This window comes from Anas acuta, chromosome 8 (genome assembly GCF_963932015.1).
Source record: "Anas acuta chromosome 8, bAnaAcu1.1, whole genome shotgun sequence".
Taxonomy (NCBI): Eukaryota; Metazoa; Chordata; class Aves; order Anseriformes; family Anatidae; genus Anas; species Anas acuta.
In genome coordinates this window covers 9,580,530-9,593,540 of record NC_088986.1, presented here as the reverse complement: position 1 = coordinate 9,593,540, position 13,011 = coordinate 9,580,530, and the positions used below count along the sequence as shown (strand labels likewise).

The following is a 13,011-nucleotide window of genomic DNA, read 5'->3' as shown; positions in this document are numbered from 1 at the left end:
CTGCTTCCCAGGATTTTCCTAGGATGCTTTCCAGGAATCCTAGAGCTGTCTGTGACCTCAGCTGTGCAGGTTTCATTACGCCACTGCTGCATCTCTCCAACTCCTTTCCTAAGTGAACACTGCTTGGCTGTTCACTTGGGGACCTGAATATGCTGGAGCCTCTTGCAATAGTCAAAGCATCATTTGTTGGAACAGTACCCAGGCCTCCGAGCTGATGTCTGAAAGAGCAGAAATGTCAGCAGTAACAGCAGTGCCGAGGAGGTTTGTCTTCTGCCACAGGCTCGCTTGTCATTCCAGTCACATCCAAGCTGCCCAGGTAGGTCGATCACGGAGCATGCTGAAGGAGTCACCTGGATCAGCGGTGCAAATGAAGTGGAAACCACCAGCTCTTGTACAACACAGCCCCATTAATCTCTTTAGAAGTTAATGTGGTTTGCATGTAATGCCTGGAGATGAAAGATGGGCTGGAGATTTTAAGGCATTAAGAAAATCCAGGTGAAAACCGAAAGTGAAATCCCGTGAGGGATCCAGGACTTGTCCGATAGCTTCAAACCTTTGATGTGAGGCTGACTTAGGGAGTGACCTTGGGTTCGACCTTGGTTCCCCACTGGCTTTGGGCCGTGACTGAGCCAGCAAGGGCAGCCTCGCTTTTCTCTCTGTTTGAGTCAGAAGTGTGGCAGAGGTATTGAAGCTGAAACTTTTGGTGGGTAAAAAAAGAACAGCTTTGACAAACGTCTCAGATAAAAAACAGCCCTGAAATTCTTGAAAAGTGCCACTTTAACAAGCGAGATTTTCAGTTTTGCAATTTGAAACACCCTTGTTCCGCAAATTAATCTGATTATTAACAGCGTGGTCAGAAGCTACTGAAACAAAACATTTTAATTGGTTCAAACCAGTTGGTTTTGTTTTTATACCATTTCATTTGCGGTTCACAGAAGCTTGAGATTTTATCTTTCATCATCAGCTGGGACTGGAGGGAAAAGAAGAAATCTCCAGAAGCTTTGTGAAGTAAACCCTTTACCCACTTGGCTTGTAATGCTGGTACTGGGAAGAAAGGCTTGTCTCTGTGTCGGTGGGCTCCCCAAACCTCCCTCTCCTCCATCTAAATCAGATTTGCAGATCTCAGCTGGGAATCCTCCTGCAAGCAACTACAGGCAGCTGTCAGCTGGGGAGGCTGAGGCACGGGCACGTGTCCCTTTTGGCTGCTCCTGCTGCAGGGTGGGGGACATCACCCAGAGCAGAAGGCAGGTGAGTGGGGACCATTTTTCACCAAAATGTTCCTAACCTGGATTTCTAAGGTTGGTGCTGTTCACTCTGTGGGAAAAGGAGATGAAAGGCTGCACTACCCCTCCTCTCTCATGTCTAAGCTCTCTGTGGTGCTCACACATGAGAGTGCTGGAGCTCAGAGCCCACCAGCAGTGCTCCCCGTGAAGCAGGACCAGCTGACCTTTCGCTGGACTCACCCAAGTGTGTGCAGCACAGCTCTCCAGGCAGGCACGGCAGCTGTAAATAAGCAGCTCATCTGAATGCTGAGCATCCCTTGATGAAGGAAAGCACTCGGGAGTGTCAAGGGGCAGCTCTTTATTTTCCTCAGCTCCCATTGGGCTTTCCAATTAGCAGGAGAATGCATTCATGATGGAAGGACCTTCTGTTGAAGCAATCACACAACCTCTCTGTTGTCTTGCACCTAACTGCTACGAGAAGCAACCCTTTCTGGGGAGAGGAGCTGCCTGGCATTCTGGAGAGAAAACCCGTCAGCCTCAGCATCTTGATAGACCCTTGGCTGATGAAAGCCAAGTCTGTAGAGCTGATCCTGGTCCAGAAGATGGCCTGTGCTGTAATGTCAGATGAACTGGGTAACCACAACAAGGGCATTTCTGGTTCACTGAGTATTATTTGCCAGGTAAGACTAGGTAGGACCATCCCTTGACCTGGTGGGACTCCATGCAGCATCCACGGAGGATATTTATATAGGGTTTCGAATTAATATTGCACACCCCAGGCAGTGCAGCAGGTTTTTTGAGGTGCCAGATTTCTGCTAAGACCATCCAGAATCTACTTAACATAATCTGGCATTTCATAACTCTTAAAATTCTCTCCTATGGTTCTCTTAATGGCATGCAAAAACACAGACGTCGGAAGGAGGGAACACAAAAAAGATGCTAATGACCTTTTAATAAAAATTATAGACAGAATTTCATGGCAGAAGAAGGCGTTCATTTCCAATCGCCTCGCTTAATATGGAAATCAGGGGCAATCAGTCAGAGCCAGTCACACCCGCAGCGCAGAGCAAGAAAAGTCCGGGCTGATGGTGTGGGGGAAGACACAACAGCAAGAGGCAGCTCTAAATGCTTCATTTGAATGTTCTCCCCCTCTAGCACTGTTTGCCTTTTCTGTGGTGCCTCTTTTCTTCCAGGTCTGCACAGAAGCTGGCACTTGCCAGCTGTGGTGGCAATGTGAGCCTGTGGCTTGTGAGCTGGGAGCTTGGTCAGTGGGAGTGGGATATCCAAGAGACCTGACCCCGATCTGAGCCAGAAGGACTTCTCCAAGAAACAGAGATTTATATTTCATCAGTTGCCTTCAGTTTCCTTCACAGTTTTGGGATTCTTCTGTGCTGGGCACACCTCACGGCTCTGGGATGCACTTTCAATCCCTTGGCATCCTCAATGGGGTCTTGGTCCTCGGAGGGAAGTTTCCAAACCCAGCAGCAATGACTCCAGCAATGCCCCTGCTAACAGTACTGTGCTCCTGAGGACAGGGTGCGTGCAGAGGTGTGTGCACCAGCAGACTTTGGGTCATGCTAGCGGGCAGAGCTTGGTGACAGCCCTGAACAAGCAGGAGACCAGTGCTGTTAGCGGTACGGTCAGGAAAACCATCTTTTTTACTTGAAAATTGATCGCATTTGATCTGAGCTCTGGTGCATGACAGTAATCGTGGCCCACTGCAGGGTCGTTATTAAAAGGATTGTCAAGTCAGAAGCTCACTCATGTCATTTCTAATACACCTTTGCGCAAGAGGCAGCTGAAGGCAGGCTGGAAATCCAGCCAGAGCAGCTCCTGCATCCGGAGAAAATTCCTTTTGGGTGGCTCATATGGGTGCACCAGCTCCAGGGGATCAAAGGGGGCTTGCAGGGCATGTCCAGGTGTTGCTCTGTGATGGAGCACAGAGACCATTCCTCTTCAGAGGGCTGGGCTGGCCTTTGGGCTGAGGAAATCTTACAGGATGGTGTAAATAAGGAAGAAAATAACACCCCAGAGAAAGCATGGGCTTTCCATGGCTGGACACAGCTGTGCCACAGGGACCGTGTGCCTCGCAGGGAGGCTCTGCAGTAACTGTGCAGCAGCGGGCTGCAGGCAGGCAGCAGGTTACAGCAGGGACAGATGGCAGCGGGGATGTGGATCCAGACCGTGGGAAGTGCTGCCAGCCCCGGGGACAATTAGTCACGTCGGGAGTGGGTGCGTGGAGCCGCTGCGACGGGGAGAGTGAGGGAGAGCAGGGGCCTGGGGAAGGGGAGGCTGGAAAGGGGGAGACTCAGCGAGTGAGAGGCACGGGTTAGGTCTCCTGACAGCAAATAAAAGCATGGATGGAAAGTGAACATGAAAGAGGGTGTTAATTTGGTTCCAATGAACCCGTCTACAGCCTCAGAAGTAATCTCTTCACTTTCATCCCACTGCTTAACCAGCGTGGCTCTGCAGAGCTCATAAGCAGGAGAACTTCTGGACTGCAGGATATCCCACAGCTATTTTTCTTTAGTTTCTGGTCTTCCTTTGAAACAGATTTCATTTTTTTCCCCCTATGGTTCAAAATTTCTCCAAAAAGTACATTTGGGAATACCACTTTGGGGTGTTTCCAAACCCACTTTGGCTCATCGCAGCACGAAACCAAGGCAGAAGCCCCTTCCATGGAGGAGGCTGCTCAGTCCCTGCTTCCTGCCGTGTCTGATGTGCTGTGAGCACTGCTCAGCTCCCTCTGCAGCAAGCCACGGACTGGCAGAGGCCGAAGTCTGCAGCATTTCCTTAATGCTTATCTCTGGGATGGGCAGATGCAGATAGGACCTTGTACTGCTGTTCTTTCAAGTATCATCCACTCTGTTTCTCTCTCTCTCTCTCTCTCTCTCTCTTTTTTTTTCTCTTTCCTTTGTGTCTCAAAGGACAACAGATTAGGCAACACGGGGACAGATGAGAATTCCCCCATAGAACCCATGTTCCTAATTAGTTTCCTAAATACATAACAAGGTGCCACAGCTGTAGTATGGATCTAGCTGACCTTTCAAGTTGTAGAGTGTACTTATTAAATGCCAAGCTGCCTGAAAAACATGCAGAGCATGATTTTCTTGCCTCTTCTCTATTATATGGGTTTTCTGAGGGGTGGAGATGAAGAGGGTGCTTTACCAGAGCAAGGGCAGGCAGGATTATAGAGGCTGAAGCACAAACAGCATCCGTCTCACAGTGAAATTAACTTTGGAGGAATTATTAGGCAAGGAACGAACTGGCTGAGGCCTTTCAGTGCTAAGGGTTTTGATCTGGCTCTGCGAAAACCAATAAATCACTAAGTGCTATAGACTCACCCTGAGTGCCTACGAGCAGCCAAAGCATCATTGCCCAGGGCTGGAAGGGAGGCACTGAGCTGGTGGCCGTGCAGGGAGAAGACCCAGGAGCCTGGCAGTGGGACAGATCTGCTCTGACAAAGCGTCCCAGATGAGGTTCCAGCCCAGGAACACAGCCCTGACATCCATGGTGTGGAAGAGCCATGCCAGCCTGCTGGAAGGGAAACCCAATGGGCATGGTGTTAGGACCAGAGCCCCGAGCCTGTACCGTTATATGTGGTACAAAAAGGTTTGGAGAAACCATGGCCGTGGTCCAGCAGTGCTTCATCGCTCCAAGAGAGGAGCAAGGCGAGGTGAAAAGGCCAGCAGGCCAGCCACACTGAGCCTGAGCCTCATTCTTACACAGATTTTGTGCATCCACAAAGCCATAATGCGGTTTAGTGATGCAGTCCCGAAATAGCCCGCTTGTCCATCACGAAACCCTCGCTAAGTCAGCCTGCGTGCTTATTTAGGGAGCTGGTAATTTCCTTCAGCCCGGCTTCCCCGACCAGCTAATCGCCTGCCAAAGGGCTGAAGGTGACAGACTGGAGGAGGGAGCACAGAGCAACGAGGAAACATCACTGCAGGTGGTTTTTAATATCCAAGAGGCAGCGGCAGACAGGAGAGTGATGGAAAAGTGTGGACATGGGCAGCTCATCTGCCAGGAGCTGCCTGTCCTGCAGGCAAACAGATGGGCCTTTCAGCACTCATTTCAGCAGGGAATCAACCTGCAGTGTTACATTAAAGGGGAGAAAAGTGCCAAATGGTGAAGAGCTGGCCTGGAGGACAGGGGAAGGCAGTGTCCCTGCAGCAAGCTATCGCTCCTGGGGAGTTTCCCTGCTTCTCTTATCGGTAGCCTTAGCAGTGAGCTGTAAGACAGCAGGACTCTGAGGGCAAAGTTTCCAAGCTATTCCCTATAGAAACGTTTCATTTGCAGCTTGTGCCATGCTTTAAACTCAGTAGATATGCAGTGCATTGTGGCTTTGTCTATATAGGCTGCATAAAATATGGTTTTTAGTGCAGCCAAGAGAAGGAATCACCCGTTCCTTGAATCCCCAAATTCAGTGTTGCTTTTCAAGCAGTAATAGAACTGTGAAGAATCTCCTATCACTCCCATTGCCTTGGACTCCCATGGAATCAATTTGCCTGGCAAGTGTCAGCAAGACGATTCCCCTCGATGAACTCTTCCAGAAACACCAGCTCCCCCTTTTTTTAAATGAACACTTCAACTTCTGACATGACCTCAGGAGCCCATGGCCTTATTTTATTTCCTTCTGCATCCCTCTCAAACATCCAGGGAAACATGCTCAGGTTTCAGGGCTGAATGTATTTTGGAAATGAATTTTCTATTTCATTACCCTGCCTAAGACCTCTGAAAAGATATGGTAAGGAAGTTAATTCTTTCCTCCCTTTTATTGCTGGTTAGCAATAGGCTATTAACAAAAAGAGATGTGGAAACTCCCCTTGCTACATTAGATTTATTTTTGCTTGTCTTTTTAATGGACTCCGGCTGCTTCTCAAGGGCCCTCTGTCTAGTCAGAATTGCTTTTTTCTGCTAAGCAAATCGCCCTTGTGCATTAATAGGCTTTAATTGCCCTGAGCAGCTTCAGCTGGGACACCCACCCATGCACTCTCTGCACATTGGTCTGGGGGCTCCATTTAAGCTCAGGGCATAGCTGTCAGCCTCTTTTCTGGTCCTGGTCCTTAGCTAGGGAGGGATAATTTTGTTTCTCTCATTTCTGATTCTGTTTCCATAATGAACCCTAGATGTGTGTTGTAAGTAACTTACCCTGTTTCCTGCTGGGGGCTCCCTGGGTGGGTGCTGGGTCTGATTTATCACCTTGCCTCATGTGGGGCTGTCAGTGGACTGTCACCTGCACCCTGCTCTGCTTGCCTTGTTGAGGTGCTGAGGTGCTGTGCCCTGATCTGTGAGGGCCCATGGAGCTCCTCTGCCCCCTGCTTGCTGTCCCCTGGGGAGCAGCCCAGCTCTTGCTGCTCCCAGACGCCCAGCCTCTGTTTTTGGTTGAATAGTGATGTGCAAATTGACAAATACAAGTGCCAGCTTGAGTATTTACTGAAGGGATTAAGTGTTCTTTTACCTCCTCTTTTGGTTCCTCCTGTCCCATTGCCTGGTATGACTCTAAGCTCCTTCCCCCAGCTTAATGGGTGCTGTCCTGCCCCTCCTGCAGGAGCTGGGCTTTGAACCTGAAAGCTGTGGGAGGTGGGAGGAAGCTCCTGCCTGATTCCAGCAGGATTTGTTCAGTTACCATTAGTGTCTTTGAGTATCTCTGAATCCTGCTGCCTGTAATAGGATCTAGCCAAGGGGAGGATGTCCTGACCCAGAAGCAGAGCACGCGTTCCTCCAAAAAGCACCATCCTTTCTCTTGTCTATTTCTGTCCTCCAGTGCCCTTTAATCTCACTTCCAGAGAGGATGCTGCCTTTTCTCTCTCCCTTTCTTCTTGCTGTTAAGTAAGTATTTACTTTAAGTGAGAAGAGGGGGTGAGCAGCAAGGTTAAACTAGTGACTCTTACCCAGTGAGAGACCCATTCCCTGCCCACATCAGGGAGCGTATTGTTTTGGCAGTTGATTTCAGGTTGCTTCTCTTCCTCATTCCCTTTGGGGATCTGACAATATTATTAGACGTTGGTTTGTAGATTATTCTGCATGGCTTCCCCATGGTGCCTGTCTCAAAAGGTCCTTCATAGCTCCCAGCTGCAGGGTGACAGGAGAGGCTGTGCACCGTGCTGTGACAGGGACTGGTGGGCACTGAGTCACCACTCCAGGCCCTTGCTGCTGCTTTCTGCCCCTCTGATGTGGGCAAATGCAGGACCTCCCCCCTCAAAGCACCCCTCCTGTGCACGAGCTTCATTTTGTTTGGGGGTGGCTGTGACTGCTGGCAGTGTTTGCGGGAAATAATTGTGGGGAGAGGGACAAGTGACAGAATACAAGAGATTTTGGAATGCTAATCTTAGGGTCAGTTTTGGTGTATCTCAGGGTCCTGCTCATTCAAGTCCTGGCACCAGTGCTGCCCCACAGGAAGGTCAGGAGGAGAAGATGGCATCTCTGCAATTATCTGAAGGTCTCTCCTTGGAGCTGACCCTACAGCTGCTTGTGAGGTACCTGAGGCTTGTTCCAGCTCCTGGCTGGGCTGTGGAGTTACAGGGTTCCTTGCTGGGGACAGAATCCTTTGGGAGCTGGCTGATAGCTTTGCCGTCCTGTGTCATGAAGTTAAGGAAATGCTACCACTGTACTAAGTCTTAATCTTTCCAGGGATTGAGAAACTTCTTAGCTCTGAAGCTCCTGTGATGTGGTCTGTGGGTTCAGGAAGCTATCCTAGGGCTGGAGCTTTCCTACCTTAGTGGTTCATGTCCCAAAGACCACTCTGGAGAGCACACTCCTGTGCTGACTTGTTCCTACCCTACAGCTTCACTCAGGAGGCTATGGGAGGACCTGCATCTCTTAAGGCAATCTCCCCACACATTTGTAGGCAGTTTATTGCTGACAGGCTGTCTGGTCTGAGACTCCTCTGTGATTTTCTTCCCTGCGAGCCCCTGCTGGGTGCTTTCCAGTACCTCCCCAGCTGACTCTATAATCAGATCAGCTCCCCGCAGGGATCCGCAGAGGGACACTCATTCTCGGTGTCTAACTGATTGGGTTTGTTTCAACACAGGCTGATTGTGAAGAGGTTTTCTCAGGACTGTGTGGTAGCTCTGCCTTTGGAAATGGAAATGCCCTGCTATTTCAGCAGTTAATCACTGCCTTTCGCTGATGAGCCCTGGCTGTGCTTTGTACAGAGGTTTCTCTTTGGAAGTGTTTTTCCAGGTGTATTTCTCCTGTTGGAGGCTGGCTGCAGGACAGAGTGAGAAGATGCAAGCATCCACCTGCAGCCAAATCTCTAGGAGATATTTTCCTGTGCCTCTGGTCAGAGTCCCCCCCCTTAGCACAGTGTGCCCCTGGGGCTGACTTACTGCTGTCTTGGTTTGCATTTTGAAATGGCTCTGGTTTGGATCAGGACTGAGCACCTCTTTTATGATCCTGGCACACGTTTCTTCAAGGCTATATTCTCACCCATCTGTAACCAGTTTCATTTACCTAGCTGCATCCCGATTCTGTTTCTCTGCACTTTCTATGACCAGTCACACCTCTGCCTGCTCACAGACCAGCCAAAGGTATGAGATGGTGATAGCAGGGCTGAGCTATGAGCCCAGGCTCTTGCTGGAAGCTTCCTGAAGGATGGTTGGGCTCAGAACCCTGTGGACATATGTGAACATATCTTTGTTCACGGTTTAGTGGACCTCATCCTCCAGAAGGCCAAAAGCTTTCCAGTGCTGCAGACACTCAGCCTTCTCCTAAAAACCAGGATGAGTTCATTAAAACACTGCGCTCCACGCTCAGTCCCCAGCCAGATGTATTCCCCCGATGGGCTTTCCTATTGTTTAAGCCAATAGAGCCCAGGCCTTCTCCCAGTGAGCTCAATCTCTTATCTGCTGTTTCTATAGCAACCTCTTATCCTAAAAGGAGCCTGAAATCCCTTTGTAAACAGGGCTTGAGGGTATGCCCACAAACACACGTGGCAGGGAAGACAGCAGGTGCCCGGAGGGGCGCCTAATGGGAAGTCAGGAGTCATCTTGTGCCTCTCTGGCTTTGCAGGATGGCTTGAGAGGCTTGTTTTTGCCAGCCCAGCTGGTGCTTTAATAACAATTCTGCTGTTCTGCACTTGGAGTGGAGGGGCCAGAAGACCTGCTGAGCCTGTAAGCAGCTCTGGCTTCAGGGCCTGGGCCCGGCTTCCTCCCTGGCCCACTGCTCTCGGCCTCCTGGCAGCTTTGCATCCAAGGAGGCCTTGATCCAGCATCCCTGGGTGACAATGGAGGGATTCATGTCAGCTTAAAAGGGATGTGTCATATATCAGCAGGGCCAAACTGCTTTTTCAGCAAGATAAGCTAAGCCTGATGCACTGTTAGGGTAGAAACACTGAACACAGATATGGCCTTGTATTTGTGATGGCCTGTAAATGCTGCTCTTGTGGTTAAATCCAGCACAGGCCACAATTCCTCTGAACACAGCTTAACAACAACACAGCTGTCCCCCAGGGACCCTGAAGTCCTTTCTCTGGCTGTGACACTGCACCACTAGTGCATGCTGAGTGCATTTACCAATGTTTATTGTTCTTTATTTTGCTGATGGTAGTGCACACAGGCAGCAAGGTTGGTGATCATACGAACAACTGGTCAGAGATGGGTCTGCCTTCAGGAATACAGAAACTTGAACCCTTTGGCAGTGTGTACCTGGTACCATCTGATGCCTCTAAGCTCCTCAGAGGCTCTGTGGGACTCAGCTACACAAGAATATTGTTTTTATGCTTGTCTGTGGATTCTGATGGGAAATTTCCCAGGGGAAATTTCACTGCAGAAAGAATACTTTCCTTCCTTATTCTTAGGGTGGATAAAGGGATGGAGGAAAGCCCACAAGAAAGCTCTGAAGAAATCTTTCTGGACCCTCATTATCACTATGACTAAGGAATGGATGGATACCCACAATATATTTCAGGCACTGCTTTAGCAAGGTGGTGATCCCCCTCAGCACACAGGCACTCCAAATCAACTGGAAGCTGAATTAAATGTTTGATGACAAGGTTTCCAGCACAGACCATAACAGCTCTTCATAGCTGAATTGAGGACAGCTGAAAATGTCAGGAAAGCACCTATACAGGTGTCAAACTGCTCTCTGCAAGCAGGCACAGCACAAGGGAAGGCTGATGGACTCCTTGCAGAGCCACTATCTCACCTCAAACTTTTCCTGCAAGTCCTCAGCTGCTGATTGCGCTTGGCTTTAATGTGCTGATGGACTTGTGAGGGTGTGGTTCTGCCCATGCCTGTTGTGGAAGGGCTGTGTGGGTGATTTTGAGGACTCAGAAGATGTTTAAGCAGTTAATTGGTTCTCTCAATGGGGCTGGAGGGCTTGTGGGAGGGTAGCCTCTGGTGTAGGAGCATTAAACAATTGGCAAAACATTATGCTGATTATTCATGTATTAATTGGCAGAAGAAAAAGCTCTGGGGGAGGCTCAGACTGCTAATTTCCATCCTGACACAGCACTGAAAGGTCTCCCCAAGCAAAATCTACTCCCTTGAGAGCTTTCCTTCAGCTTAGTTGTGACTCTAATAACACCCAGGAGACTCCTCCTGGGGTTAGCATCCCTGGTTAGACAGGGTGAAGTGGCGGTGTCCTTGCATGACTATTCCTTCCCTGCTGGGGTCCTTATGGGGTTATTCCCAGCGCTGCATTTATGACACTTGGGTGTGAGCCCAGCTACTCTGCCCTACAAAAAGTGTCTCCTCTTCCTTGCAAAATGCAACTGGGGACTTTCAGCTCTCAAATGCCTGTTGCTTGGTGAGAGGAAAGCCAGGAACCAGCACTGCTGCGGGTGAAGAGTTCATCCCCTTGCTAAGCTGCTCAGTGGGAAGGTCTCTGCCAGCTGTGGAGAGGGTGGAAGGCAGAGGAGATGCAGCGGTTGCTTGGAGACAGGGAATGACAACAGATGAAGTTTGTTTTTTTTCCTCACAAGCTTGTGACTGTCTGTACCTGTGAAAAATGGACTCCAAACGCCAATACACAGGGGAGCGAGGTGTGAAAACCCTGACCTTGGAGGCGCTGGGAGTGTGACTGTCGTGGCGCTTCATTTATTTTGCTGCAGTACTTTGAGGGGATGCTGCTGGCCAGAAGCTGAGCTCAGTTTCAAGCCTTTAGCATAGATTAATCTTGAGATCCCCTATTTTTATTTTAAATAGTTGTTTATTGCCAGTCTAAACAGTCTGGTGCTGGGCCATGCTCCATCCCAGGGGTGATGTGGACATGTGGGTTTCCCGTTGTAAGGAAGTTGGTCAATCTGTGAATATCATTGTTTTGCCACAACAAAGTGTTTTGATGTGGGCCAGGGATTAAATTGCTGTATGGCATGAAATCATCCCTTCCTGCTGCCAGTGAGGGGCCAAAGGCTAATTCATGGCAGTAATAAGCCTTCACCAGTGGAGGAGCAGTTATGAAGTCTTATCTGCCTCACCCAGACCTTTATCAGGTCAACCCTGCTTCCAGCAAGAAACAAGTGAAGTAGGAAGAGCAACACCCCCTGCTTACTTACAGATATTTGCCTTTTTAATGAGAAGAAATGAGTAAGAACAAAGTGCTCCAGGCCTGATGCTTAGCTAAGCCTGTGTGTGCATTGGTAAATGTTCTTCCTGCAGGATCAAGCCTGGTCACAGCTGTGTGGGAATGGTCTGAGCTGGAAGACTAAACCATGTGAGCTCCAAGTGATCAACGGAGAGATTTCCTGGCTCCTCAGCACGAGGAGCAATGGCTTGCACTGACTTCATCTTTCCATGGGAAGCCTTCCTTTTGCTTGTCGGTCTGGCTGCTTGTCTGGGTTACTGCTGGGGTGATGGATGATGGTTTGGATGCCGTCCTGAAAAATGTAGCCTTGGGCATGCAGCATTGCCTTTGGTTGTGTGCAAAGGACCATGCTCCCTTCTGGTCCCCTGGCAAAGGAGATGGATGGCCCTGAGCTTCCCAGAGCAAAACTACCCTGCTTCTCTGAGCAACCCATGAGAAAATGAGAATTTATTGGAGGAAACTAACTGAAGAATATGGAGGATTGAGGTGGAAAACCTTCCAGAGCCAGTATCCAAGCAGGTCTAACTGGGAGCTGGGGTGTTAGCCGTGTGGCTCAGTTGTGTGTGGTTGGAAGAAAGACTGAAAATGTTTGGTATTTCAGCCCAGGACTGGGTCCCTGGGCAGGAAACTTGAGCTAGGATTACCACTTATCCCTCTGATAGAGGGATAAGAAATGACATCTCAAATGACATCTACCTCAAACTGGAGCTTTGGGAGGTGCTTGATGCTGATACCTTGACAGGACAAACTGGGGAGAGGGCTCAGCCCCAGCCTGTTCTGTAACTCTGTGTTGGCTCCATCCTGGAAGAGGGACACTCGTGCTTTAAAAACAAAACAAAAACAAACAACAACAACAAAAAAACCTGGAATCCTACAACAAAATACTAGCTTTCTGTTTCTTTGGGGGCTAAAAATGTATAAAGTGGGGCTCTCCCAGAGTGATGTCAGGTCTCATCACAGCTTGACCAGCAGGGCTGTCACTGGGATTGTCCCATCCCTCTGTTCCAGTGGCACATGTGCAAACTGGCAGCCTCCAAGCCTCCAACTTTGGAGCTATTTGGGTTGAAATTGGTTGACCAGCTCCCAAGCTGAGTGTGAATTGACATGCAGGCAGTCCCACACGGCGTGCTATTGTTTCTTTAGAAAACCTGGTTAATAACAGTAATAAACCCAGCAGCTTTATGGCTCCGGCGATGTATCAGCATGCTGTCACACTGATGGCAAAACACTTCAATTCCAGCAAGCAGAAAGTGATGGGCCT

The 13,011-nt window shown here is 49.4% G+C and overlaps 1 long non-coding RNA gene across 2 annotated transcripts; it reads left to right on the top strand.

The window, feature by feature from the left end:
• The first annotated feature begins 6,260 nt into the window (after nt 1–6,260).
• Nucleotides 6,261–12,350, top strand: LOC137860465 (uncharacterized). Of its 2 annotated transcripts, none has more exons than XR_011098931.1 (3): nt 6,261–6,361; nt 7,581–7,702; nt 11,825–12,350. It is a non-coding gene; the product is annotated as an uncharacterized lncRNA (long non-coding RNA). The 2 variants fall into 2 exon arrangements; XR_011098930.1 differs by having other exon boundaries at nt 10,024–12,350.
• The last annotated feature ends 661 nt before the right edge of the window (nt 12,351–13,011 follow it).